We start from the raw sequence: 25,086 nt of genomic DNA, 5'->3' as shown, positions 1-25,086 counted from the left end.
TTTTTGGTATTAGAGTAATACAGGTTTGTAGGCATTTGGAAGTGTTCCTTTTTCTATATTAAAAAAATAATTTAAGAAGAATTGGTTGTGGCTCTTAAAAATCCAGCTGAAATCTGTTATATCAGGGACTGAGGTGGTTTTTTTACATTGCTGTTTTGTTTTGTTTTTTTTTTTAAAGTTGGAATGCCTTTCATTATCATTTCATTCTCTCCCTTTATTATGAGTCTGTTTTTTGTTTGTTTGTTTGTTTTTGTTTTTATCTTGATTTAACTTAGGTGGCTTAGATGAATCTAGAGCTTCATCAATTTCTTTCACATTTTCCAACTTCAAGAACTACAGGTTTGTAAAGTATCCCCTTATAATATTATAAAATTCTTTAGTGCTTTATTTTTTCATGTTAACTTCTTGCTCAGTTAATTCAGGTAATTTTTCTTTCTCATTAGTTTTAGTCTGAAGTCCTTTTTATTGGATATTGGATATTTTGGGTCCCCTTTGCTTTTCAAATCTTTTCTCTTTAAGGTAGTGACTGTCTTTAAAGATAAGCTTCTCATAGACAATAAAAAATTGAATTTTCTTTCTTAATCCATTTAGCTAACCTGTGTCTCTTGATTGAAGATTTGAGGCTTTTAATATTTAAAATTGTTGAAAGGTGTGTGTTGATTGTTGTCCAGTTGTAGTTTGTTTTTCTTCTTGTGTTTGTCATCCTCTTTTTTGTTTGTTTGTTTGAGTAATCATGGCTTAATTTATTTTTTTTCCTAGTGCCTCTTTACTCTTCCTACTTCAGTCCAAAGTATTGCTTCAGTATTCTTTGTGAGGCTGGTTTGGTTTATTTGTTTTTATTATAAAAAATGCTTCTCTGTGTTACAGCTATGGCAGGTAGTATTCCTGGGCACAGCAGTATAGGCTGGCAGCCATGTTTTTTTTTTTTTTTAAACTTGAAGTACAGTGTTCCAGTTCTTCTGAGTTTTAATGTTTCCATTGAAAAACCAGCTGTTGTGTATTTTTATTTATGTGTGCAACTGTCAGTCTTCTTTTGTTATGTGTGTTTAGTGTATAAACTATGGTATGCTCTGGGGCGGTGGTGATCTTCATCAATGTCATCATTGTCTTTTTCTTGTTCTTCCTCCTCCTCCGCCTTTTCCTTCCTCTTTTCTTCTTTCTTCTCCTGTTTATTTTGTGTTCTCTGTGTTTCTAATATCTGTTACAGGTAGGTATGTCTTCGTTTAACTCAGAAAGTCTTCTTCTATGATGTTATTGAAGATCTGGTGTATGCCATTGACCTGAGGTTCTTTTCCTTCATCTGTGTCCATATTTTGAAATTTTGCTCCTTAAGGGGTCCCACAGTTCCTGTCTTATTTTCCCACATCTCTGCTTCTCTGCCCTGCTTCCTCTGCGTCATCTTTGAGTCCTTGGTCCATCTTCTGCTTGATCTATCCTACTCGCAGCCTTTTCCCTCTATTTACTAATTGGGTTGTTGAGTTTTTCATTTCCATCTCTATTTTGGCTTGAGTTCTCTTCAATATTTCTACCTCTTCCCTGATTTCAGCCTTCATCATTTCATCCAGCCATATGTTTTTGTGTTTTCCTGGGCATCACTTATGCGTTTATTCTCATTCAATAGTTCATTGAGCTGTTTGTATACATTTTCTTTAAACTCCTCAAACTTTTTTATGAAGTATATGGTTGTTCTTTTTAAAAAAATAAAATTGATTTGGCTTTATTTTATATATATATATGTGTGTGTGTGTGTGTGTGTGTGTGTGAGAGAGAGAGAGAGAGAGAGAGAGAATTTTGGATCTCATAGAACTAGCGTTATAGTTACAGACAATGTGAGCTGCTATGTGAGTGCTAGGAACTGAACCCACGTCCTCTGGAAGAGCAGCTAGTCTTTGTAACCACTGAGCCATCTCTCCAGGCCAATAATTGTTCTTTGAAGTTGTATATTGTAGCGTTCATTTAGGTAATTTTCATTGGAGAATATTTCTGTAATATTGGTAGATTTGGGGGAAAATATTCTACCTGGACCTTTCGTATTGTTTGTGTCTTTGCAAGGAGAACTGCACACTTGAACTTCTTTAATTGTTTGTGTTTCTAGTCTAGGTTACCCCTATTGAATGGTGGTTGTTTTTTGTTTTCTTGTTTCTGTTGTTCAGTACTGGTTGATTTCAGATCAGGTATGAGGAATTGGTAGTTCAGTCCTTCAGATGCTCAGTGTTGATTTTGGTTTGAAGGAATGTGGGTGATTCATTAGTAAGCAGGGAAAAGTATATTGGGAAAATGGCAGATTTTACTCGAGGTAGTGTGTAGGCTGTGCTACCTGGGCTATGCCTTAAGGTATGGGAATGTCATGGGTGGCCTCGATCTTGGGAACTCACTGGGTAAGTCAGTGTACAAACTATGTGGCCAAGGCCTTAGAGTTAGGGGAGGGCAAGCAGGTGATGTTCTAATGATCCTTCAGACTGGACTGGTATGCAGGCTGTAGGACCAGGGCTAAGCCTGGGGATTGAGAAAGGTGCAGTCTGGATTGATCAGCTGGGCTGGCCCATAGGATATGTCGCCTGGCGAAGTCTGAAGACTGAACAGATTGCAGTCAGTCTAGGGTACAGGGAAGTCAGCAGACTAGATTAGAGGCACAGGATGAGTTCCTGGGCAGGGCATGGAGATCGGATATAGCAGGGGATGGTTAAAGCCACATGAGCTGAGTAGATTAGGCTGACATGAAATACGATTTTTTGCTTGCAATATTTACATCCAATAGCCTTGAAACAGGGAAGACTGCTCTTTGAAATAAGAATTTAATATCCAGCTGATACTGCTAGCCTGCCTTGAGAAGAAGAAATAATTGACTAAACATGTGGCTTGAACTACTGAGATACTGTGTCAGTTGAATGCTAATCTATGTTATGTGTTTATGTTTTTCAGGTAAGGAATTACATTTGGTTCTGCCCGGTTCCCTAAGGGGAGTGACAGATGCTGTATTCCTGTGTTCATTTGTAACCTGCCAAATCATGCACAATTTGCTCGCCCAGAAATCTGAAGCTTCCAGTTGTAAGTCCTGCACTTCATATTCCTGCCTGCGGAAGCCATCTTGTGGGGCAGAACTACGCCGAATGTGCTGGGTTGTGTCTTGTGCTTTGTGCAGAATTTTCCGGAGTAGCAGTCAGACTTACTGCGCGTACCTTCTCCTTTTTGTTTCTTTTTATTATTCTCATATAGCACAAGGCATTCTGATTTCCTATACATAATATTTCCGCTGGGGGGAAAAACCAAACTAAACCCATGAAAATCGTTTTCAACGTCTGCTCCAACCCCCTGTTGGGTAGAGTCTTTCAGAGGACATCTATGGTGGACTCCCACCCTCTTCCCTCTCTTCAACCGCTTTCAATGTCTAGCCTGTGTGTCCTTCTGAATGAGAATGAAGCATCCTCCCTAGTGTCCTTCTTGTTATTTAGCTTCTTTAGGTCTTCTTTAGTATGATTACCTGTTTTATATGGCTAATATCCACTTATAAGTGAGTATATACTGTATGTGTCTTTCTGGTTCTAGGTTACCTCGCTCAGGGTGATCTTTTCTAATTCCACCCATTTGCCTGCAAATTTCATGATTTCCTTGTTTTTAATCGCCGAGTAGTATTCCACTGCGTAAAAGTACCACAGTTTCTTTATTCATTCTTCAGTTGAAGAACATCTAGGTTGTTTCCAGATTCTGGCTATTATGAATAAAGATGCTGAGACTCACAGCCAAACTTTGGGCAGAGTGCAGGGAGTCTTGTGGCATAGTGGGAGGATAGAAGGACCTGGAGTGAATAGGAGCGCCACAAGGAGACCAACAAAGCCAACAAATCTGGGCCCAAGGGGCCCTGGAGAGACAGATGCACCAACTAAGGACTATGCATGGAGAGGAACCTAGACCCTGTCTTAGGTGTGGCCCATAGGCAGCTCAGTCTCCATGTGGATCCTTTAGTTAGAGGAACAGGGGTTATCTCTGACATGGACTCTGTTGCCTACTCTTTGATCACTTCCATCTGGTAGGGTGGCCTTGCGAGGCCACAGGGTAAGAGGATCCAGGCAATCCTAATGAGACTTGATGTGCTAGGGTAAGGTGGTAGGGGAGGAGGGTTCCCCCTTTCTGTGGTCTTGGGGAGGAGGAGGGGAGAAATGAGAGGGAGTGAGGGACCAGGAGGAGACGAGAGAGGGCACTACAATCAGTGAAAAAAAGTAGTTAAATTATAATAAATAAAGTTTCAAAAAGTGTTGAAAAAATTCAAAGTTAAATAGACCAACATTAGATGAGTCCATGTTTATAAAATATACTGAATGGACAGATGCAGAGACATAATGTAGACTGAAGGTCGTCAGGGTCTGGAACGGGCTGGATCGAGAACCTCTTATTTAACAGTTAGAAAATTTATTTCAGAGCTATTGAAAGTGGATACTCTTGATGACCGTAGAACATTGTGAATGTCATCACTGCTATAAAATTATACAATTAAAATGGTCTAATTGGGATCATCTATGTGAACAGACTATGATAGTTTAGCAATGAAGTTGTCCTCTGACCTCTATACATGTGTCTCTGGCACATGCATGTGCCTGTATATGTGTGTCCACACATACCCATGCACAATCATAAATACATAACAAGCATAAATTTAAAATATTATCCAAGTGGCAAATTTTATATATTTAAAGACAAATAAAAGGAAGAATCACCCAGAGACATCCTACCCTGAGCCTTTACTATTATTCACATCTTGCCAGCGCTTTCATACATTTATTTTTGAAACATTTGCTTTGTTGCCATTGAAGTTGAGTTCGTAGAGTATGTACAGTCCAGATTTCACTTTCTTTTGTCCTGAACATTTCTCTGTGCTGTGGGGACCTTTCCATCAGTGCAGTTAGTTACTTAAAATGTTTTCTCAGGGTCCTGGAGAGATGCTTAAGAATACTTGTTCCTCTTGTAGAGGATGTGGGTTTGGCTTCCACATCATGGCAGCTTGCAGCTGTCTAACTCCAGTTCCACAGGACCCAAAATCCTCTCCTGACCTGTGTATACGTGGTTCACATGTATGCACACAGTCACTCACTCCTACACACACATAAAATTTAAGAAAAATGTTTAATGAAAGGATTTCTTATCTGATTCATTCATTGTGGACCATGTAACACGACCACATTTCTCAGTATTCTCCTGTTCACACTGATTTCTCCATTTTGTTCATTCAGGAGACACCCAGTGAGCATGTCTGGACACCAGCCAGGCTGGTCATTGCGTCTGAGTAAGGTCGAGGCTGTGATGGGTGTGGCTGGGCAGTGGTGCTCCATCATCTGACCTATGCAAACTGGTTCATCGTGTGGCGTGGAGGACACAGGGGTAGACAGTCTATAGAATGTTAATCACTCCTCAGGACTTGCCATTCTCTCATATAGAGTTTATTGTGAATACATGAAAGCCATCTGAAAGCATCCTGAAAAAGAAAAACCTATCATAAACATTTTCTGCCGTCATTTCTCATGCTTCACTCTGCTGTCACTGAAATACAGAAGATACTTTGGCCTCTTCTGAAAACTGACGTGTGACATAATGAACATTTTGAAAGAGTCTTTGGAAAAATGCACCCTAGTGCATTTCCTTATTTGAGTTCCGTTTGTTGTGAGCAGTAGAGGGACAAAGCTGCCAGACAGTAAACAGTATTTTTGTGAATTTATATATTGTCATTATATGTCATTTAATTGTTCCCAGACTTTTTTATGTTGTTTCCTTAGAATTTGAGAATATACACAAAAGGAATATATATTCCATCTTCCCTAAATACAGAAGAAATAATTATTGTATCAAAAACTTTGGTGAGGTGAATAGAAAACTCGAAAGACTTTTAAAATGTTAGCCGAGACCTGGACTGCTTCAGAAGTGTTTACTCCCTTGTTAACTAGGAAGTTGGTGGGATGCAAGGAGCTGGGTAGTTTACCTTCCTAAGAAGCTTCCACCTGTTCTTATGTTACAGTGCCAGGCATACAGCGAAAAACTTGGTGTATGGCTGAATGGATGGATGCATTTTGAAAGCACAGACCTTTCTGTAGTGGGAATGGATAAGATAAAGATTTCTGTTAACTCATGATCTCAGAAGGGATAATAGTAGAGGCTGTGTGCTATGTGGCCCTATGTGTCTGACAGCTGAGGAAGTGCTAACCCCTTTTGGGTTATAAGTCCACGGGGGATCATGCTCTCTTTTTCTCAGATGATTTATAAAAACAGGCCCATTTTACCACATCTCCCTTTTTTACTTTCCTTAGAAAAGCTACTTTCCATTTCTGTTTTCAGCCTTTTATTTGGGCAGATGTGTTTTGGTATTTGTTTACAAACATTTCCCAGACATATTGTTGATCATCCGGTTCCTTCAGTTAACAGCAGCTTTCTTGGGTTGTTTTCCTACATTTCTGATTGTCAGCTTGACAAATGCCGTAGGTTTTCGGAGATAGAGATAGAGAAGTTTCTTAGCTCAGCAGAATCCAGTGGGAATCAGATAAAGAGAGCTGGGACAGTTGACTCAAAAGGAATTCCCCTGGGAAGGGAGGGGGTCATGAAACAGTGTGGCTGTGGTTTACCTCCTGAGTAAAGCCAGTGTTTGTTCATTTATGTGTGTCCTCCCCAGATATCACACACACAGTCACTTGAACCTGGATTTCATTGAGTTCTCTGAGTTCTGGATGGAGACCAGCTCTTCCTTTCAAGAAGGAGGGCTGAGAGGCTCCGAGTCCATGGACCTGGCCCAAGAGCACATGACCAATCCAATTCATGGTGGACCCCACAAGCCACACACCCTGACACACCAGGCATCACAGTTTTTTCTTGCTCTCTACATAAAATTTATTGAACTCCGAAATGTGTTCTGGGAATGATTGGATTTCCGTAAAGAGAGAGAGAAAAAAAAAAAATGGACATGACTCAGCACACAGGCTTGAGGATTCTAAGAGTTACCTCTTGACATTGAATGGGCCGGTGATGTAAAATATTCGGCATGGTGCTTGGTGAATGCCAAGCACTTCACATGTGATGCTCACGGTTGCTGTTGCTTAAGTTTTTGCCTTTGAACAACAGAAGCCTTTGTTGTTCTTGCATTTGATGAAGTGTTAAATGTTGCACAGTGCTAAGAATTTTGATGTAAATATGCATGAATGCCATATTTCCATGCACAGATAAGCAAGGGCAGTGAAAGCCTCATAATGTGATTCTGTTATCTATTTTCCAGACTTCATTCTGTATAATCTGAACACCCTGCTTAGTCAAGGTCACGCCTCCTCTCTGCTGTACCTGTTACTGTATACCAAGTTCAGGCCATGAACTTACTAGATATTTTATGAATGAATAAGTAGTTGAAACAAGTCATGAGCGTTTGTCGTGGAATGTTATCCTCCAAGTTAACAGCCACCTTCATATTCAAATGTGACTATTTGCAAATGACCCCAGAGATCACACTTGTTGGTTGCTGACATCTGCCCATGGAAGGTGGAAATGAGGAGGGCCCCCGGACTTGCACTTGAGATTCTGGTGGTTTTCCCACACCTCCTGGCCAGTTGCATGTAATTCTGCTCAAATTGTTGGTGACCTCACTGTCTTTCCAGTTTCGAACGTTGCTGTGAATAAGCCTTCACCCATGCTCTGTAGGTAGGCCCAGTGAATTCAGTGCATCCCTAAGTTGGAATTTGGTATAATCATACTTTGTTTTGCCATTGGAGCCCTATAAGGAATGGGTAGACATACATCTCCCCAAGTGAAAGAGTCCCCACAACATCAATAAACAAGCTTGGATAGAATCTGTGTGTGTGTGTGTGTATGTGTGTGTATGTATGTGTGTGTTTTCTAAATATTGAATCGCCTGGGTAAAGGTTTTCTGCTTATGTATAACAAATTCCATTGCCAAGTAGAATATTGCCCATTGATTCCTATGACATAGAGTGATCCTGGGGCGTCTTCCTCAGCATTAAAAGAAAACCACTACTTTTGCTATCTATAGAGGCAGTGGCTTAAAGAATCCTTCCAATAGCTGGGAAAATCTCTCAGTCTGTAAAGCTTGCCGCACAAACTTAAGTACCTGAGTTATGATCCCCAGTACCCATGTGAAAGCAGGCACAGCAGCATGTGCCTGTTACTGTTACTGTCACCTCTATAGAGGTAGAGATAGAAGGATTTCTGTAGTTCACAGGCCAGCTAGCTGAGCCAACCAACCAGTGACTTTGTCTCAAGAAAAGAAAAGAAAAGAAAAGAAAAGAAAGGAAAGGAAAGGAGAAAGGAGAAAGGAGAAAGGAGAAAGGAAAGGAGAAAGGAGGAAGGAAAGGAGAAAGGAGAAAGGAGAAAGGAGAAAGGAGAAAGGAGAAAGGAAAGGAAAGGAGCTCTGTAGTGACTGAGGAAGGCACCCAGTGTCAACCTCTGGTTTCTTTGTGTGTACATACACCCCATTTGTCCACTCCCCACCCCAGATATTTCCAGTATGTCCTTGCCAAAACTCTCTCTCTGTAGCTTATGGGAGATAGAGCTACTCCATAATAGCTTTTAAAATTCTTTTATAAATCTTAGATACTGTTGCAGTAATTGAAGGTGCCAAAGGTGAGGGCATTTTATAGCATGATGTACCCATCAGCTTGCAGCTTAATAAATGAAGCAAGCACGGTGGCTTCTGCAGTTTGGTAGAGCTGTGACTCAACAATTGTTTTCGAACCTGCTTGCATACTGGAGTCCAGTGTGTCCATTGAAGAAACAGCCCAAGAGTTAATGGAGTGGCTTAACCAGTAAAGGTGCTTGTTGTGTAAGCCTGCTGACCTGAGTTCAATCCCTCGAACCCATATACAGGTCGAAAGAAAGAACTGACTCCGCAGCTTCATTTTCTGATCTCCACATGTACGCTGTGCCATGAGCGCACCTCCACAATAATAATAAGTACAGTAGAAAGAAACTTCCTAGATACTATTAACCTCTGCCCCCCAAAGGTTCCATTAAAGCCTTCTTCCTCATCATGGAAGCAATAAACCTGAAACCCTTTGGAGAAATTAGACAACTTAGAGAAGGAAAGCAAAAGTTTGAGAGATGGTGTCTGTAAAGATGCACACACACAATGATTTGGAGCTGGATTTTTCTTAGCAATGCATTCCTACAGTGTTCGTATCAGTAAAGGCTTTTATTCACAACCTAATTTTAGTAGCGTAATAACAGTGGTTTTACAGAAGCTTAAGTTCACAAAATGTCTGTTGGTCCTAGCTGAAAAATGCTTCTGAATAGCTGCACAGTAATCCATAGCAATTACCTCTGTCTTCCCTTCTCCCTGTTGTCTCAGAGTCCTTCCTGAGACCCTGGAAATGCTTTAGAGTAACAGGAATCCTTACTGTTCAAAATACTTTTCTAGTTAGAGGCAATGGACATGGTAATTACAAAGGGTTTGGACTAGGGCTTCTTAAATTTAGACCCCAGCATTCCCGGCTCTCTGTGTTTGTGACCTTCGGGCACACTCCTTAAAGACCCTCAGGAATGGTTTCTGTGGTGTTCATTGGGACAGACATGGTAGGGTCCTCCTGGGAAGTTCTGCAGGGTCAGACAGAGTGATGTATGTTTGTAATGCACCTTGCACAGTGTCTGGCTCGCGGAAAATAACGTTCTTACAAACCCTGCTATCACAAGCCGAAACAGTCATCTCTAGCGGAAGCTGATTCAGGGCAAGTCCACACAGATATGTGAACATAGATGGTTATTTATTTTTCCCTGTGTGTGGTTGCACCTGTGGGGAGAACTTGTGGGAATTCAGTGTGTATTCCTCTCTAAGGCTTTGGATAAAGTATCATGCGAAAGCGTTTCTTGGTTTTCTCTGAGGTTGTCCACTCAGTGTCTATTGTTTCAGTGAAACTGGGATTTAAATACTTGGGTACTATTGTGAGAAGTAGCCCAAAGCCGTTAGCACCAAGGGATAAAAACAGGAGCTTTCTGAAAACACTGGCTGTTTGTGCTGGGCTTTTCCTTGTATATTGGTAAGTTTTAAGGCTACGTGCAGTCTAATTTTAGGAGAAGTGACGAAGCTCCTCTCCTGGGCTAATGATGTCTGTCCACGCATCTTTCTGACTCGTTAAGTGCCACTTCAGATTTCCACCTTCACCCACTCCCACCCCACTCACCACGTGTAGCTGTGGCAATGTTGACAAGGTGTCTAATGAGCTCTGTTCCTTGCTGGAAAATTGTTTCTAACTCGACACATCTTGCCTGACTTTTGTGATTTGATGCTCATTACCTACCCTCGTCAAATCCTCACCTCCTTTTCTACAGATGAGTTTGCAGAACCTGATGTCATAGGCAGCAAGCAGCCATGATGAATGGTTGAACCATTAGACTAGGTGGTTTAGGTTCTTTCTGAAGAAAGAAAAAGTTTCCTCATACATATGCTTTTTTAGACCAGGCAGTACCCACTTTAAATGTTAGGAACCCAGATAATATGGAGACCCTGTTTGTCTATTATTAGAACAATTGAAGTCAGCAGTTTATAAACTGGAAATGAATCTTTAGACAAAGCAGTCTGCATAGTCCTCTCACATTTTCAAGGGAGAAATTAAAGGATAGGATTCTAGCACAATCCCAGTAAGAATCTGATGAAAAAAATATTTGGAAGTCAAAAACATCCACAGATTTTTAAATTTAGCTTTGTGTGTCTTTTAGGAATAAGTTATCATTAAATTACTGAAATATTCCTGCCCTGATTTTGAAGACTCTTCTTTATATGCAAACATATGTACTTTAAGAACCATCCTAAAAGGGGCTGGGGAGACAGCTTAGCTGCTGGAGTGGCCGAGGACTTGAGTTTGGATCCTGTGTGATCCCAGAGCCAGGGAGGTGGATACACCAGAATCCTTGTGTTCACTGTCCAGTGGCCTAACCCAAAAGGTGAGGTACAGGTTCACTGAGAGTCTGTATTAAAAATAAAGTGAGTTTGGAGAGATGGCTCAGTGGTTAGGAACACTGAATGCCCCTGTACCGTACTAGGGGTCTATTTTTAACACCCATACAGCAGCTCACAACTGTCTGTAACTCCAGTTCCAGGGAATCCAACACCTTCGCACAGATAATACATGCAGGTAAAGCAACAACTCACATAAAATACAAATAAATAACCAAAAAATTAAAGTGACAGCCGGGCAGTGGTGGCCTATGTCTGTAATCCCAGCACTCTGGAAGCAGAGGCAAGTGGATCTCTGTGAGTTCAAGGCTAGTCTGGTTTATAAAGTGAGTCCAGGACAGCCAAGGATACAGAGGGAAACCCTGTCTCGAAAAACCAATAACAATAACAACAACAATAATAATAATATAGAACAATTGAGGAAAACACCTGATGGTTAAACACTGGCCTCCAGTTGCATGCTCAACATATGTGTATACACATCCATATATACATGTGAGCCAGCCAACCAACTAACACACACACACACACACACACACACACACACACACACCCCACACACACCAATATATTTGTAAAATTGCAATGATCAGAAGGGTAATTTTTGTTTTTCTTCTTTCTTTTTTCTTTTCTTTTCTTCTTTTTTTAAACAGAATACTAGATATAGCCTTCCTGGAAATTTCTGCTTAGATATTCACATATGTCCAAAGGAATCGGGTCCTCTCTTACATACTTAGGAGTTCTGCCTCCTGTAGGAATCGTCAGTGGTCACATTGAATTGGCAACAGTACAGAGTATTCTGTGCTGCTGAAATAGAGATTTGACTAGTGACAGTAAAGGTGACATAGACTAGACAATGTATTTAACCCAACAATGAAAACGAGTTGGCATCTGGCCCACTCACTCCTATGCTGAACCCGTTCCCCATCCCTTGTCCCATCAGCTGTGGAGAAAGTGAACTGCAGGCCTGTCCTTATTTCTGAAAAAGATAAATGGCTCTAAGAAGGGCCGTTAGATCAGTAGGAAGAAGAGAGTGGAGTTTAAAGCAGACCCAGAATTGGGTAAAGTAACTGTTGGGATCAGGCGGTGAGTGTTGTATTAATTTGGCTGTGTTGCTCTTCCCTAGGCGAGAATTAATGGCAGTGGTCTCATACAAATGGGGAAAGTGGGTTTCTTCGCCTCCATCCCTTGCTTGGGAGTGTTCAATTGACACCATTTTCTGTGCTTCCAGACTGAGCAGGCAGGGTAAGAAACAGCCCAGACTACTGTAGAGATTTATTTATGCTTTAATACGCCATGGAAAGCCACTTGTTCGTTTCAAAATTAAGATGAAACACCCAAGGAAGGGACTGGTTGAAGAGTTAAGCAGTCTTCAAATTGCCACAGCTGCTGCATCTGTCCCTATCAGCCAGATGGTTTTTTGATAGGATGAATCTCATTGTAGGAGAGATGGATGAGGTTTTCTTCTGTTTTTTTTTTTTTTTCTTCTTAGCTCCAGATGAGCTTATAGTAGAAATGTCTGCTGAGGTGAACAGATTGAATAGGTTGGCACTGTTTCTTCCTTCCCATTGTTTGGAGTCATGCATCATTTAAAACATAGAGGTTCCACATAAAATTGTTTTTCTCGCTTATCTTACAAACACAGAGAGACATACATGCACACAGTCTCTAAACTAATGTGACAAACTGGGACATGATCGGTTACCAAGAATTTGGATTTTGTCTGGAATCTCTAGTTTGCTGTAGCCATTACCATCCCCTATTATCTTAAAGTGAGCTCATTTCTCTTATGGCCATTTTTGATCAATGAATTGAAGAAGCACAGACTCGCATTTTTTATTCAAGTTAATGACAATCTTTACATATAGTTTACTGTGCTCAGTCAGTGGATATGTTAACCCCAGGAAGTATGGGGGAGGTATGTGTTCATAGTTAAAAGTTTACCAGCTTAAGTGTGGTATAGAAGCTCTAGCAAGATGCTTGAGGAATTTCTTCATGCTAAGACGTCAATAAACGTGCAGTTTACTTTCAGTCTGGTACAAAGGGGTGTGTGTGTGTGTGTATGTGTGTGTGTGTGCGCTGTAATAATAGGACCCTCTAGAGGGCAATGGAAAGCAGCCTGCTGGTAGGGTGTCTGGAGCAGAGGCTGGAAGGAACATTGAAAAATAGTTTTTGTTTGTTTAATTTTTTGGTTGTTATTTTGTTTCTTTTTTCTCCCACTATAAATCATATTTGTAAACACGATATTTGTAGGATTTTGTGTCTTGAATCAGAGTATGGGATGAAGACTGCATGTGCCTTTTGATTAGCTCCTAACCGCCCAAGAGCGGGGCTGTGCTCTTGGTACAAAAACATTGTGAAGGGAATCTAGATTTTGTTCTCTTGTCTCTCTGAGGCTCATGATGCTTTTTTTTAGACCAAGAGTGAATTCATCTTATTCCTAAACACCCCAGAATGTAGCTTGATACATTCATTTAAATGTTTTGTTTTCCTCTACCAGGAAGTAACACGAGGGGGAAAGATTTTCACAGGACCTAAGATTCTTAATGTGTGTGTGACTTTCTAATATCTTAATATTTCACCTAAACAACAAATAATTGCCACCCACAATATCTTGTTTGTCACTTTGTGAAATGTAGAGGGTGATTATCTCTTGTGCTTTTAAACTGCTTAAGAATGGAGTGGACCATATGTTAGGTTACAAGTCTGGCTACTGATGGCATTTAATGTTCTTCTCAGTCTCAGCCTTTGTATCCTGGGATTTGAAAGCACTGTTTATATAGTGGCTGGATTTTAAGAAATAATATTTAAATCCTTAAAAATTACTAGTAGACGTATGATAATGGAAAGTCTTTACATAGTGTTAAATTCTATTTTAGCCATATTGTGGTTGAGTTTGGTCACATGATGGTTTTAGCTATAGCATGGAAATTACTTGTATAGGAGTCTCTTAGTTTCTCCAGGATTATAATTTTCTGATGACAAGGTTTCAATTTTGCAAGCCTTTCTGAGCTATTCCTCTTAGACCACTCATGGATCCTGGAACTGTTAGTTATACATCTTTTAAACTATTTTTTTTTAGATTTTGCTTATTTTTATATTTTATATGTGTGCGTGTTTATCTGATAGTATGTTTGTGTACCATGTGCTTATAGTGCCCCAAGTGGGCAGAAGACAGTGGAGCTACCATAGTGTCATTTACTGGAGCAGTGACTGTCTCACGCCGTTTCTTTTGCTGTTGTTACTCTCTATAATTTCTAGAACAGAAATGGGGAATTGACAAACCCAGATCCTCTGAAAGAACAGTCAGTATTCTTTTATTTTTTTTCCTTCCAAGTATATTTTTAATCTTAAATTATTTATTTATTTATTTAATATTACAATTTATTCACTTTGTATCCCAGCTGTAACCCCCTCACTCAGCCCCTCCCAACCCCACCTCCCCTCCCTCTTCTTCTCCCATGCCTCTCCCCCAGTCCACTGATAGGAGAAGTCCTCCTCCCTATTCATCTGACACTAACCTGTCAGGTCCCATCAGGACTGTCTGCATAGTCTTCCTCTCTGGCCTGTTAAGGCTGCATCCTCCCCTCCCCCGCCCCCACCACACACACTCAGAGGGAGGTGCTCAAAGAGCCAGCCACTGAATTCATGTCAGAGACAGCCCCAGCTCCCCTTACTAGGGAACCCACTTGGAGGCTGAGCTGCCATGGGCTACATCTGAGCAAGGGGTCTAGGTTATCTCCATGCATGGTCCTTGGTGACAGTATCGGTCTTTGCAAAGACCCATGGTCCCAGAATTTTTGTTGTTGTTGTTGTTGTTCTGTTGCTCTCCTTGTTGAGCTTCTGTCCCCTCCAGGTCTTTCTATCTCCCTCTTCTTTCACTGAGCTATCTCTCCAGCCCCTTGGTTATATATCTTAAATATATATTTAAAACTTTTTCAAGGCTAACTAGAAGAAATGTCCTGTTATTCTGGTTACCTTTTTAATTACTTAAGTTTGTGGCCAGATGGTATTTCCAGAGATGGCATGATTGATCTTCCTTTTTTTCATTGGCTGTGGTAAAGAATGATTAGAGATGGCTTTGCAATGGGGGTGATGGTATATCATCCTTCTACAGTATTGAGAAAAAATAGAAGGTAAACTATGATTTTTTCCCTTTTAAATTTTAATTATTTTGAATTTATTTATGAGTGTTTTGCTTGCATGTCTTTCTGTACACGTGAGTGACTGGTACCCTCAGAGGTACGAAGACCTCACTGGGTCTCCTGCAACTGGAGTTATGGATGGTTGTAAGCTACCACGTGAGTGCCAGGAATTAAACCTGGGCCCTCTACAAGAACAATACATGTTCTTAACCACTGAGCCAACTCTGCAGCCCCAATCTTTTTTTTTTTTCTTTTTTACGATCGTTTGTTGTTCGTAGATCCTTCCACTTTAGCAGGACAACATGTCTGTCCCTGCTCACTTGATCCTTGTTGTTCCTACTCACAGAACCCAGACTTCCGTTACAACAATTAATTCATCTTAGCAAAGCAGATCTGTCTTTAGTCCTATCTGTTAAATCACAATTGGTCTAGTGTCTAGGGATTGGGGATCACTCAGTTAGAAGGTTTACCATGCCTGATGCTCTGGGTTAAATCCTTAGCACTACATAAATTGGTTTTGCGGAACATACCTGTGATCCTAGATCTCAGGAGATGGAGTCAGGAAGAACAGAAGTTCAAGGTCTTCTCCAGCTACATAAACAGCTTGAAGCCATCCTGAGTTACACGAGTTCTTCTTTTCAAAACAAAAATGAAAAAACCCAACAATCAGCAACAAGACCTGGGACTGGCTCAATGGTTAAAGTGCCTATTCTGCATGTGGGGGACCTTAGTTTGAATCCCCAGCACCCCTGTCAATGTATGCATGCTGGGTGAGCATGTTGGTCTGCTTACAATTCCCATCCTCAGAAGGTGCAGACGGAAGGTCTACAGAGCAAGATGGGTAGGTAGACTAGTCATATCAGTGACTTCTGGGTTCAATTGGAGATCAGTTGTAAATGAACAAGGTGGAAATTGATCCAGGAGATTACAGGTATCAGCTTCTGGTACTCTGCCCCGACTATAAATTTGTGCGCACACAAAACAAAACATTACCAAGCAACAAAAATGTGATTGGCCCAGAGGTGCACGTGTGACCCACCTCTTGCTACTGACGTAAAGAGCAAGCAGGTGACATTGTCCATTCCTGAGTGGAAGTGGCAGATACTCATAGAAATGAATCATTTAGCATTCTCTCCTGCTTCCTTCTTCAAATACAGATGTGGAAACCATCTTATGGGAATGCGGTAGAAGGCTGTGGAGTGAAGCTAAGATGCAGGGCAGGGTGGAATAGAGACAACTTTGTTGAATAGCTGGGGGAAGAAAGTCAAACAAACAAAAAAATCCACACAGGCACGTCACAGTACTTAAGCCACTGTTTTTCAGGGATTCTTTTATTTTTCAGCCCACATTTCCTAATTGATAAATAGTTTTAAGGCAAAATGGGCTTTTACGTATACCAGTTAGATGAGATGAAAAGTCTCCGTCTGCTTTTTTGTAAATATTATTTTCTGTTGGCTTGAAAAGAAAGACAGACATTGAGGAAATGTAATTATACTATACATATGTGTGGTAAAGTTTTACTTTTTAGTTGAACCAGAGGCCTGAAAGTGTGTGCTAACAGAAAGAAAATAATCTGGCCTGTCCTGTTTAATTAAATCATTGTGAACTCCTCCTGTGGAGTCAAGCATCAGAGGGAGCAGGACTGTGTTACTTGGTGCTTTCAGCATTGCTGTTTCCATCCCCCACCCCAACCATTTATTTTCTTACCTAGTCCAGTCTCCTTCTTAGACTATTGTACCATATGAACAGCAGGCTTATTCAGAGACTCACTCAGGACACTGTGATTGTACTACATTCCTTGAGTGGCTGAAATGATCAGGAGAGCTGTGGTGTATGAGTGTGTGTGTTTGTGTGTGTGTGTGTCCGTCCTTGGAGGCCAGAGGTCAAGGTCCAGTGCTCTCCTCAGTTGCTCTCCCCTTCTGTTTTGAGTTAGGGTTTCTCCTTGAATCTGGAGTTCATTAATTGGCTAGGCTGACTGTCTCACTAGCTCCAGGGATCTTCCTGTCTACCCTTCCACCCCAACATTACACAGTATCACAGTATTCCACTGTACCTGGCCTTTTTTTTTTTTTTTTTTTTACCTTCTGGGATCTGAACTCAGGTCCTCACGCTTGCCCGGCAAACACTTTACTTGCAGCCTTTTCTTTAGTCCTTAGAGTCTCTCTCTGTTTTTTGTTTTTTTTTTGTTAGCAATAATGAACCTCACAGGTAGTTCCAAGAATGACAAACAGATTTGCTTAAAGAACTTGGCTTTGCTAGGCGGTAACTAGAACACTTAAATAAAGCAGTCTTGGCGGGCAGTGTTTGTTAGATAAGTTCCTAAACCTCAGATTAGAGTTTAGTCTCCTTACCATTTCGGGTCCTTCAGTCTGTTGGTGACTGTGTCTGCACTGAATTTGTCTGCGGAGTTCAGTGCTGGTAGATAGTGATGTCACAGGGCTTGGCCCAGTCTGATACTTTTGTACTAACTCTGCTGCACCAGTCAGAGTCTGGCTCTATGTAAATTCATTGCTGCTGAGCATTTACTGGAGCAGTGACTGTCTCACGCCGTTTCTTTTGTCGTTGTTGCTGTCTAATTTCTAGAACAGAATTTTCTTACCGAATGAAGCAGAATGAAGACTCAGACCTTTGCAATGGTAAACTTTCACAGAATCAGTTTTAATTGAGTCAGAGTTAATTAGAGTGTAGCATATTTCACTCCTTTTTATTCCTAAGAGTATTAAATATGTTATCATTTTGTGAGCCGATGTCACGGGATATTGATTCAGTTAAGGTGGAGACTTATTGTTTAAAAACCAATTGGTTTCAGTACATGCGGGAGCTTTCCTAGAAGACTAATGCTTCTGTGATTGAAAAGGCTTTTGCTTGAGTTCTTTTTTCCCAGTGAGATTCAAATGAAGTTTGTAAAGAATAATAGTACCTTAGACAAAATAATATTAAAGCAAACTTTTTTCTTTTCCTTTTTTTTTTTTTTTTTTTTAATGAGTAGGGTGGGGAATGATTGCATGTCTTCCAACAGTGCCTTTTTAGGAGAAAAATGGCCTTGAACATGTGTCCATTGCTTCTCTCGGGGAAGGTTGGTCTCTAGGAACTGAACTAGGTTGGTGAGGTGTGAATTCTTTTCATACAGTAGTCTCGAGGGTCACACAAGAAAACATGGCATGGCCTTTTTCTATTTAAAACCACCCTACACTGGGCCTGGCATGGTGGCTTGGTCAGTTAAGTGCTGGCTGCACAAGGGATGGGGTTCGTGAAACACCTTGACATTTCAGTACAGCAGGGGGAAATCTCACAAGCCGCACCCCCAGATGTAAATCTACAGGTCTGTAATGGCTATGAGAAAGGAAGAATCAGTTTTCTCCAGGGATGAGCCCACTGATAGGTCATACAGTTTCATGTTCCTCCCTGAACACACACACATAGAAGTGACACTAAATGGACTCATCAGGTTGGTATTTATATATGCACATATGTGCATGCGTGCATGTATGTGTGTAACGATAATAATTAATGCAGAAGAGGTCATGAATTTGAGAAGGAGTTGGAGAAGTTGGAAATAGTGTAAATATAATTCCCATATATATGAAATTCTCAAAAAAAGTAAGAATGCATGCCAATTTGATAAGTGAAAATAAATTTTATTTTATTATTTTATTATTATTTTTTTAAAAAATCTTATATAGCGCTATACGTTTGCAACCTCAGTGCTGTAGAGGTAGAGACAAGGAGGATTCTGAGACTAGCTGGCCTGCAAGTCTAGCTGAGTCCACAATCTTCAAATCCAGTTGAGAGACCTCCCTTAAAAAAAAAAAAAAAAAAAAAAAAAAAGAGTAGAAAGTAGCTGGGGAAGACACTCAACATTGATGCCTAGCCTCCAGATGCACACACCCATAGACTTTCACAGCTATGTCGCGCAGATGAGCGCCCAGGCAGGCACGCAGGAGGAGGAGCCACAGCGGTGGCAGCAGCAGCAGGCTTCCTCTGAAGAAGACCCGTCTTACTGTGCACTTGACAGCCCTCCATGGTCTGTCCCGGCCTAGCCCTCCCTGTGTTGGGTTAAACCCTCTTCACCCCTCACAGGGTGCTGGGGTGTTTTTCTTCAGTTTGCGTTTCCCTGGTGTTAAAAACCCCCTTTCCCCAGATCTTTGCTTGACTGGCTACTCCTACTAAGCGCTCTAAGATCACTCCCCTTTAGAGAGCTTTCCACACTAATCCAGTCTGAAGTAGCACCCTCAAAGTCCAAGTCACATTATTGAATGACTCTGACTTAAGAATGTAATGCGAATTTGAGATTCTTCTGTCTCCATTTCTGCTGACTGTCGGTGTAAATAAGTCTGCCTTGCCTACCTTTGTTATCCATTCTGTTTGCCTGTGAGAGGGGGATGGGTATCTCAAAGCCTAGAGCACACAATAACCTCTCATAATTACTTCTCAAGCAAAAGAAAAACTAGCGGAATAGCATATGAATACATCTGAAAATATTCTATAAGAGACTGACATTTTGGTTCCGGAGCTTAAAGCCAGGGCCTCAAACATGGTGATCACATTGTATTGCATAAGGTAGACTATATGGAGCCATGTTTGTCATAAAGTGTCTACCTCCTTGGGAATTGTCATTTGAATAAACCTCAGCCCCTTTATTTTTTTTTCTTTCTAAGTATTTTCTTTTTTTATTTAATTATTTTAATTTTTATTAATTGCAGTTCATTCACTTTGTATCTCCCAGTACCTCCCTACCTCCCTCCTCTTCTCCCAATCCCATCCTCCCTCTTCATGTCCTTCTCCCAGTCCACTGATAAGGGAGGTCCTCCTCCCCTTCCCTCTGACCCTAGTCTATCCGGTCTCATCAGGAGTGGCTACATTGTCTTCTTCTGTGGCCTGGTAAGGCTGTTCCCCCATCAGGAGGAGGTGATCAAAGAGCAGGCCAATCATTTCATGTCAGAGGCAGTCCCTGTCCCCATTACTATGGAGGCCGCTTGGATACTGAACTGCCATAGGCTACCTCTGTGCAGGGGTTCCAGGGCATCTCTATGAGTAGTCCTTGGCTGGAGTATCAGTCTCGGAAAAGACCCCTGTGCCCAGACTTTTAGGATCTGTTGCTGTCCTTTTGGAGCTCCTGTCCTCTCCAGGTCTTACTATCTCCCACTTCTTTCATAAGATTCCCTGCACCCTGCCCAAAGTTTGGCTATGAGTCTCAACATCTGCCTCGATACCCTGCAGAGTAGAGCCTTTCAGAGGCCTCCTGTGGTAGGCTCCTGTCCTGTTCCCTCCCTCCTCTGATGTCCATCCTCTTTGCCTTTCTGAATGGGGATTGAGCATCTTAGCCAGAGTCCTCGTTCCTGATTAGCTTCCTTAGGTGTACAGATGTTAGTAAGTTTATTCTATATTATATGTCTAGTATCCACTTATGAGTAAGAACATGGTGATCACGTTGTTTTGCATAGCTGCACCGTGGACAATCAGGAGTCATGTTTATCATAAAGTGTCTACCTCCTTGGGAATTGTCATTTGAATAAACGTCAGCCTCTTTATTTTTAAAAAGTTCACATATAGCTCTGATATCTATTTGGCATTCGTGCTTCAGTAAAACTCAAGCCTCTGAAGCTGGGACCTTCATATTTTGTGCTCTATGACTTTTTTACTCTAATGAAACTTTATTAAAATGAGTATACTTATCAAATAATCCATAAGTTGCAACAGTTTTGTGTCCCTTTAGAACATCCCATTATTATATTGAAAGGTACTTATAAGTCCCAGAGTGTAGAAAGTTCTCTTGCTTTGGCTTCATAGTATGTATGCTGTATGTGTGTGGCCTTCCTTATTTTCCCTTCTGCATCACCGTTAATATTACGTTGAATTATGTTCTTTCTGTCTTGTTTCTTACCTTTGTCATGGAGGCCATAAAAGTGGAGAATGATGTTTTCATGGCTCTCTGGATAGGATTTGGAGTCCTCAGGGAATAAGAAGATGGTCCTGGAAGTCCCACCCACACCAGGTCCCACCCAAGCTCCTAAGGGTAGAGGGCCTCAGTGTCTCTAAGCCCCGATTGAAAGGTTGTGCTTTAATGCTCTTACTGACAGTGGTATAGAGATTTTATGGCCTCCTTTTGGATTGGTATGTATGAAATACTATAATTCTCTATCCGTGTTTTCAAAATAACCATCTGTGAAGTGAAAACAGCATTCATCAGAGATTCCTAATCATTGTGCTAGAGAGCCTTAACCCAAACCGACAGACAATTTACAAAAGACGAAAGTATAAAACAAACAGAAAACCGAAGACACCCTGCTCTAGCCTTGTGGAAGAATGCTCCCAGACTTGGTAGCGCGTATGAGTCACTCTCCCTGTGCAATGTTATGTGGAGTCCTTATGTACCACAGGCAGTGTCTTCACCAGGTAGTTAGCACCCCTCCTTGAATATTCCTTCCTAGCCTTCCACTTTGTCATAATTGAATTCAAAAGCAGGGGTTCTCATTGTGAAATATTGAGCTAAGGTATTTTATGTAAAAAAGCATTGAATTATTCTCCAGGTGGCGTAGTTTAAATAAGATGGAAGTGTAAATCTAATCAGCTACAAGACTATGTCTATTTTATACTGCATAGCTTCTTTAAAGCACGCTGATTCATATGCAGCAGAATAATTCATTTAATCTCAAAAGGCTTTGCATAATTTTATATTTCTCTTCTATACTTTTTTTTGTGCCAAGTGTACATTCATGTAAATTACTTTTTGCCTGTTAACTGGCTCCAGAACAGATTTGAGAAGCAATGGAATATTAACCCTTCACACAGTGATTATTCTCTTTCCTTCTTTTATTTTTATTGCTAATTAGAGTACTTGGAGTTGGGCTTTTAAATATTCACTTTATTTTTAATTATGTGTATGTGTTGGTGCACATGTATGAGTGTGGGTGCCCACTGAGGGTGTTAAATCCCCTGTAATTGGAATTACAAGCAGTTGTGAGGCATCCAACATGAGTGCTAGGAACTAAACTTGGACTCTTTGAAACATCAGACAACTGCTAACTATATATTGTCATTTGGTTATTTCTGACAAAGATCTTGTGCTGGCTTGTTTTTTGTCACGTTACACAAGCCAGAGTCACTGGAAAAGAAGGAACCCTAATTGAGAAAATGCCTCCATACAGTTTGGCTGTAGGGCATTGTCTTAATTAGTAATTAATTGGGAGGACTCATTACATTGTGGCTGAGGCCACCATTGAGCTGGTGGTGCTGGCTCTATATGATTGAGTAAGCCATGGGAGCAATCCAGTTAGCAGCATTCCACCCTGGCCCCTGCATCCGCTCTTGCCTCCCGGTTCCTGCCATGTTTGAGTACCTTTCTTGACCACCCTGTGTGATAAACAGTGATGTGGGAGCATAAGCCAAGTAAACCCTTTCCTTCCAGGTTGCTTTTAGTCATGGTGTTTTATCACCTTAAGACAGAACTTAAGAATATTTTATTCTTCTGTGTGTCTGTGCTTTAAACCATTACATCCTCCTGTTACTGTTGAATGAGGAATTGATAATTAGGAGGAATTGTTTGATCCAGGAGAGTTGGATTGGAACCATATTTTGAGTTCTTTTCTTCTTAGTATATTGAAGAGTCAAGTTCTTTAAAGTTAGGCTGTGGTCCTTGGGAATTTTAGACAAAGTACAGAGATTTAGTTCATGGGTTCCATTAGTGCTAGGTTTTCAGTTGTTGTTGTTGTGTGTGAGAGAGAAAGATCATTTGTTTAAAATCTGTTTATTGAGCACTTTTATTTGAGGCAGTATTCTGGGTAATGGGTTGGGTATACAACAATTTAAAAACAAAAATAAAAAACAAGGAAGATGTCTGTTTTTCGTTATACATTGGGTTGTAGTCTAGTAATGCTGACTGACCTGAATCTGTATGCAATGAAACTTCTTATCCATAGACCTTTCATTTACAGCTATTTTCAGATGATTTCAGAGAATGGGGCTTGTACCTAAAGGACTCCCCTCTTTGTCACTGACATTACTGGCACAAATAATTTTGACAAGCACCTAACAGATGGTGAAGAATCACTTGGATATGTTGGTGACCTAAGAGATGAGATAGAATCACCTGTGTATATTGGTGTGATGGTGATTTTTGTTGCTGTGGCAACCACTTCTTTTGCCATCCCTCTCCACCACTGCATTGTAATTTCTACGGATAATGTGAGTTTACATATAAATGCACACGTGTTCTATAAAGGCTCCTTGAGTGGGAAGAAAGCTCTAATGCATGGTGTCTTTGAAGATGTGTTGTATTTACTCTCATTACACATGTCTGTTCAGGCTTGTTATTGTCAGTGTGTATTTAGAGTTTCAAATAGCTTTGTTTGAAATACTATGTGTGTACTTGATGATATTTAAAAAATGTGTGCATTCACTGGAACACCTAGCAATTCTCACATTTTCTAATCCAGAAATGCACTAATTTTCACAGAAGGATTTTTTTTTTTTGACACTCATAATGTGTCTCACTGACAGTTAAGTACTCGAGGCTCTAATGAGGCCCTCCTACGTGATTAAGGTCTCATCACCTTCACTTTAGCATGAGTTCCCCACCAAAACTGTGATTATGATGTGTTTGTCATGTCAGAGTTACTAATTTAGTCACTTGTTGTTGTTTTTCACTTACTAAAACGAAGGAGATTTGTGTACATATTACCGGGGTTGGATGAAGTAGAACCTTCCTCTGAGACGTGGATGTTTGAACTTAGATGGTCTCCAGTTGGTGGCACTGTCTGGGAAGACTGTGGACTCTTTGAGAGGTGGAGCCCAGCTGGAGAAAGTAATCCACATTAAAAAAAAAAAGGCACAGAGATACTGTTCATGATAAACTGTCAGCTTCCGTCCCTGGGGAGGATAACAACTGTTAAAGAAGACAAGCTAAAACACAAAAAGTCAGGATTTTGTGCTTAGTCTGTGTTTAGTCCATCCAGATGGCAGTGTTTAAAAACCGGACAGTGTTAGGAAAAACCCAAGTGTGTGAAGTTACAGATAGAGTAAGTGAATGGACTTCAATGTCATAGCTGTTAAAATACTGTATATTAATAGGATGCCATAGTATGTTAATGGACATGCAATAAGGCTTTCATTATGTGGTATAAATGATAAAAAGTAAGTTAGAAAGAAGCATATACTATTACACCTTAAATTAAAACATATTAAAAGTGTTAAAAATACCTATTTTGTAAGAACAAAAGTCTGGAATGCCCAGATATGTGCTTATATGTATACATGTGTTGTGTGTGCATGCATGCACATTTGAGCAGATCTCTTAACAGTATGTTTATAGACTACTATTTGTGATTTTCTGTAGTTAACCGTGACTTTTCAAGTTTGTTTGTTTGTTTGTTTTTGCGACTATACGTTGTAATTTTAGAACTTATTTTCAGTTGTTTTTTTAAAAAATTATTTTTTATTTATATTTTTATTACTGCCTAGTACTTTAGAGCATTTGCTCTGCATCTTTTTCTTGATAGGCTGTGTGCTGAACAGATGTTTCTGAAAGGATGGGGTCCAGGCATGAAGAGAGAGCTGGGTAAAGGAGTAGACAGTTTCTTGTAGTGCTTTGAGGAAGGGAACAAAGACTGGATTGAGGATGCAGGGGAGGGAAAGAGGGAGGAATAAAAGAAACAAATGAAGGAGGAAAATCACTGTGGCCCAGTTTGACTCAGCAGTGGCAACCTGTAAAACATGCCTGGTGATATTTTACTTGGAAACCTGAAGCTCTAGTTTCTATTGCTGGGACAGAGCACCAGGACCCAAAAGAACTTTGGAAATAAAGGGTTTATTTCAGCTTACAGTTTATATCCCATCATGAAAAAAAAAAGTCGGGCCAGGAGTTCAAAGCAGGAAGCTGGAATCAGAACTGAAGGAGAGGCCGTAAAGGAATGCTGCTCATTGGATTGCTTCCAGTGAGTGCTGGATCTGTTGAGACTGAATTACAGAAAGTTAGGAACTGTCCTGTGAGTGTTGGGGATCAAACCCAGATCA

At 40.6% G+C, this 25,086-nt stretch overlaps 1 protein-coding gene across 32 annotated transcripts in view; it reads left to right on the top strand.

Moving 5' to 3' along the window:
- The window catches only part of Magi1 (membrane associated guanylate kinase, WW and PDZ domain containing 1), a 603,374-nt gene that overhangs the window by 245,293 nt on the left and 332,995 nt on the right, over window positions 1-25,086 (top strand). The gene's annotated exons all lie outside the window — the stretch shown is intronic.

This window comes from Meriones unguiculatus, chromosome 5 (assembly GCF_030254825.1).
Source record: "Meriones unguiculatus strain TT.TT164.6M chromosome 5, Bangor_MerUng_6.1, whole genome shotgun sequence".
Taxonomy (NCBI): domain Eukaryota; kingdom Metazoa; phylum Chordata; class Mammalia; order Rodentia; family Muridae; genus Meriones; species Meriones unguiculatus.
This window is presented reverse-complemented; position numbering and strand designations above follow the sequence as displayed.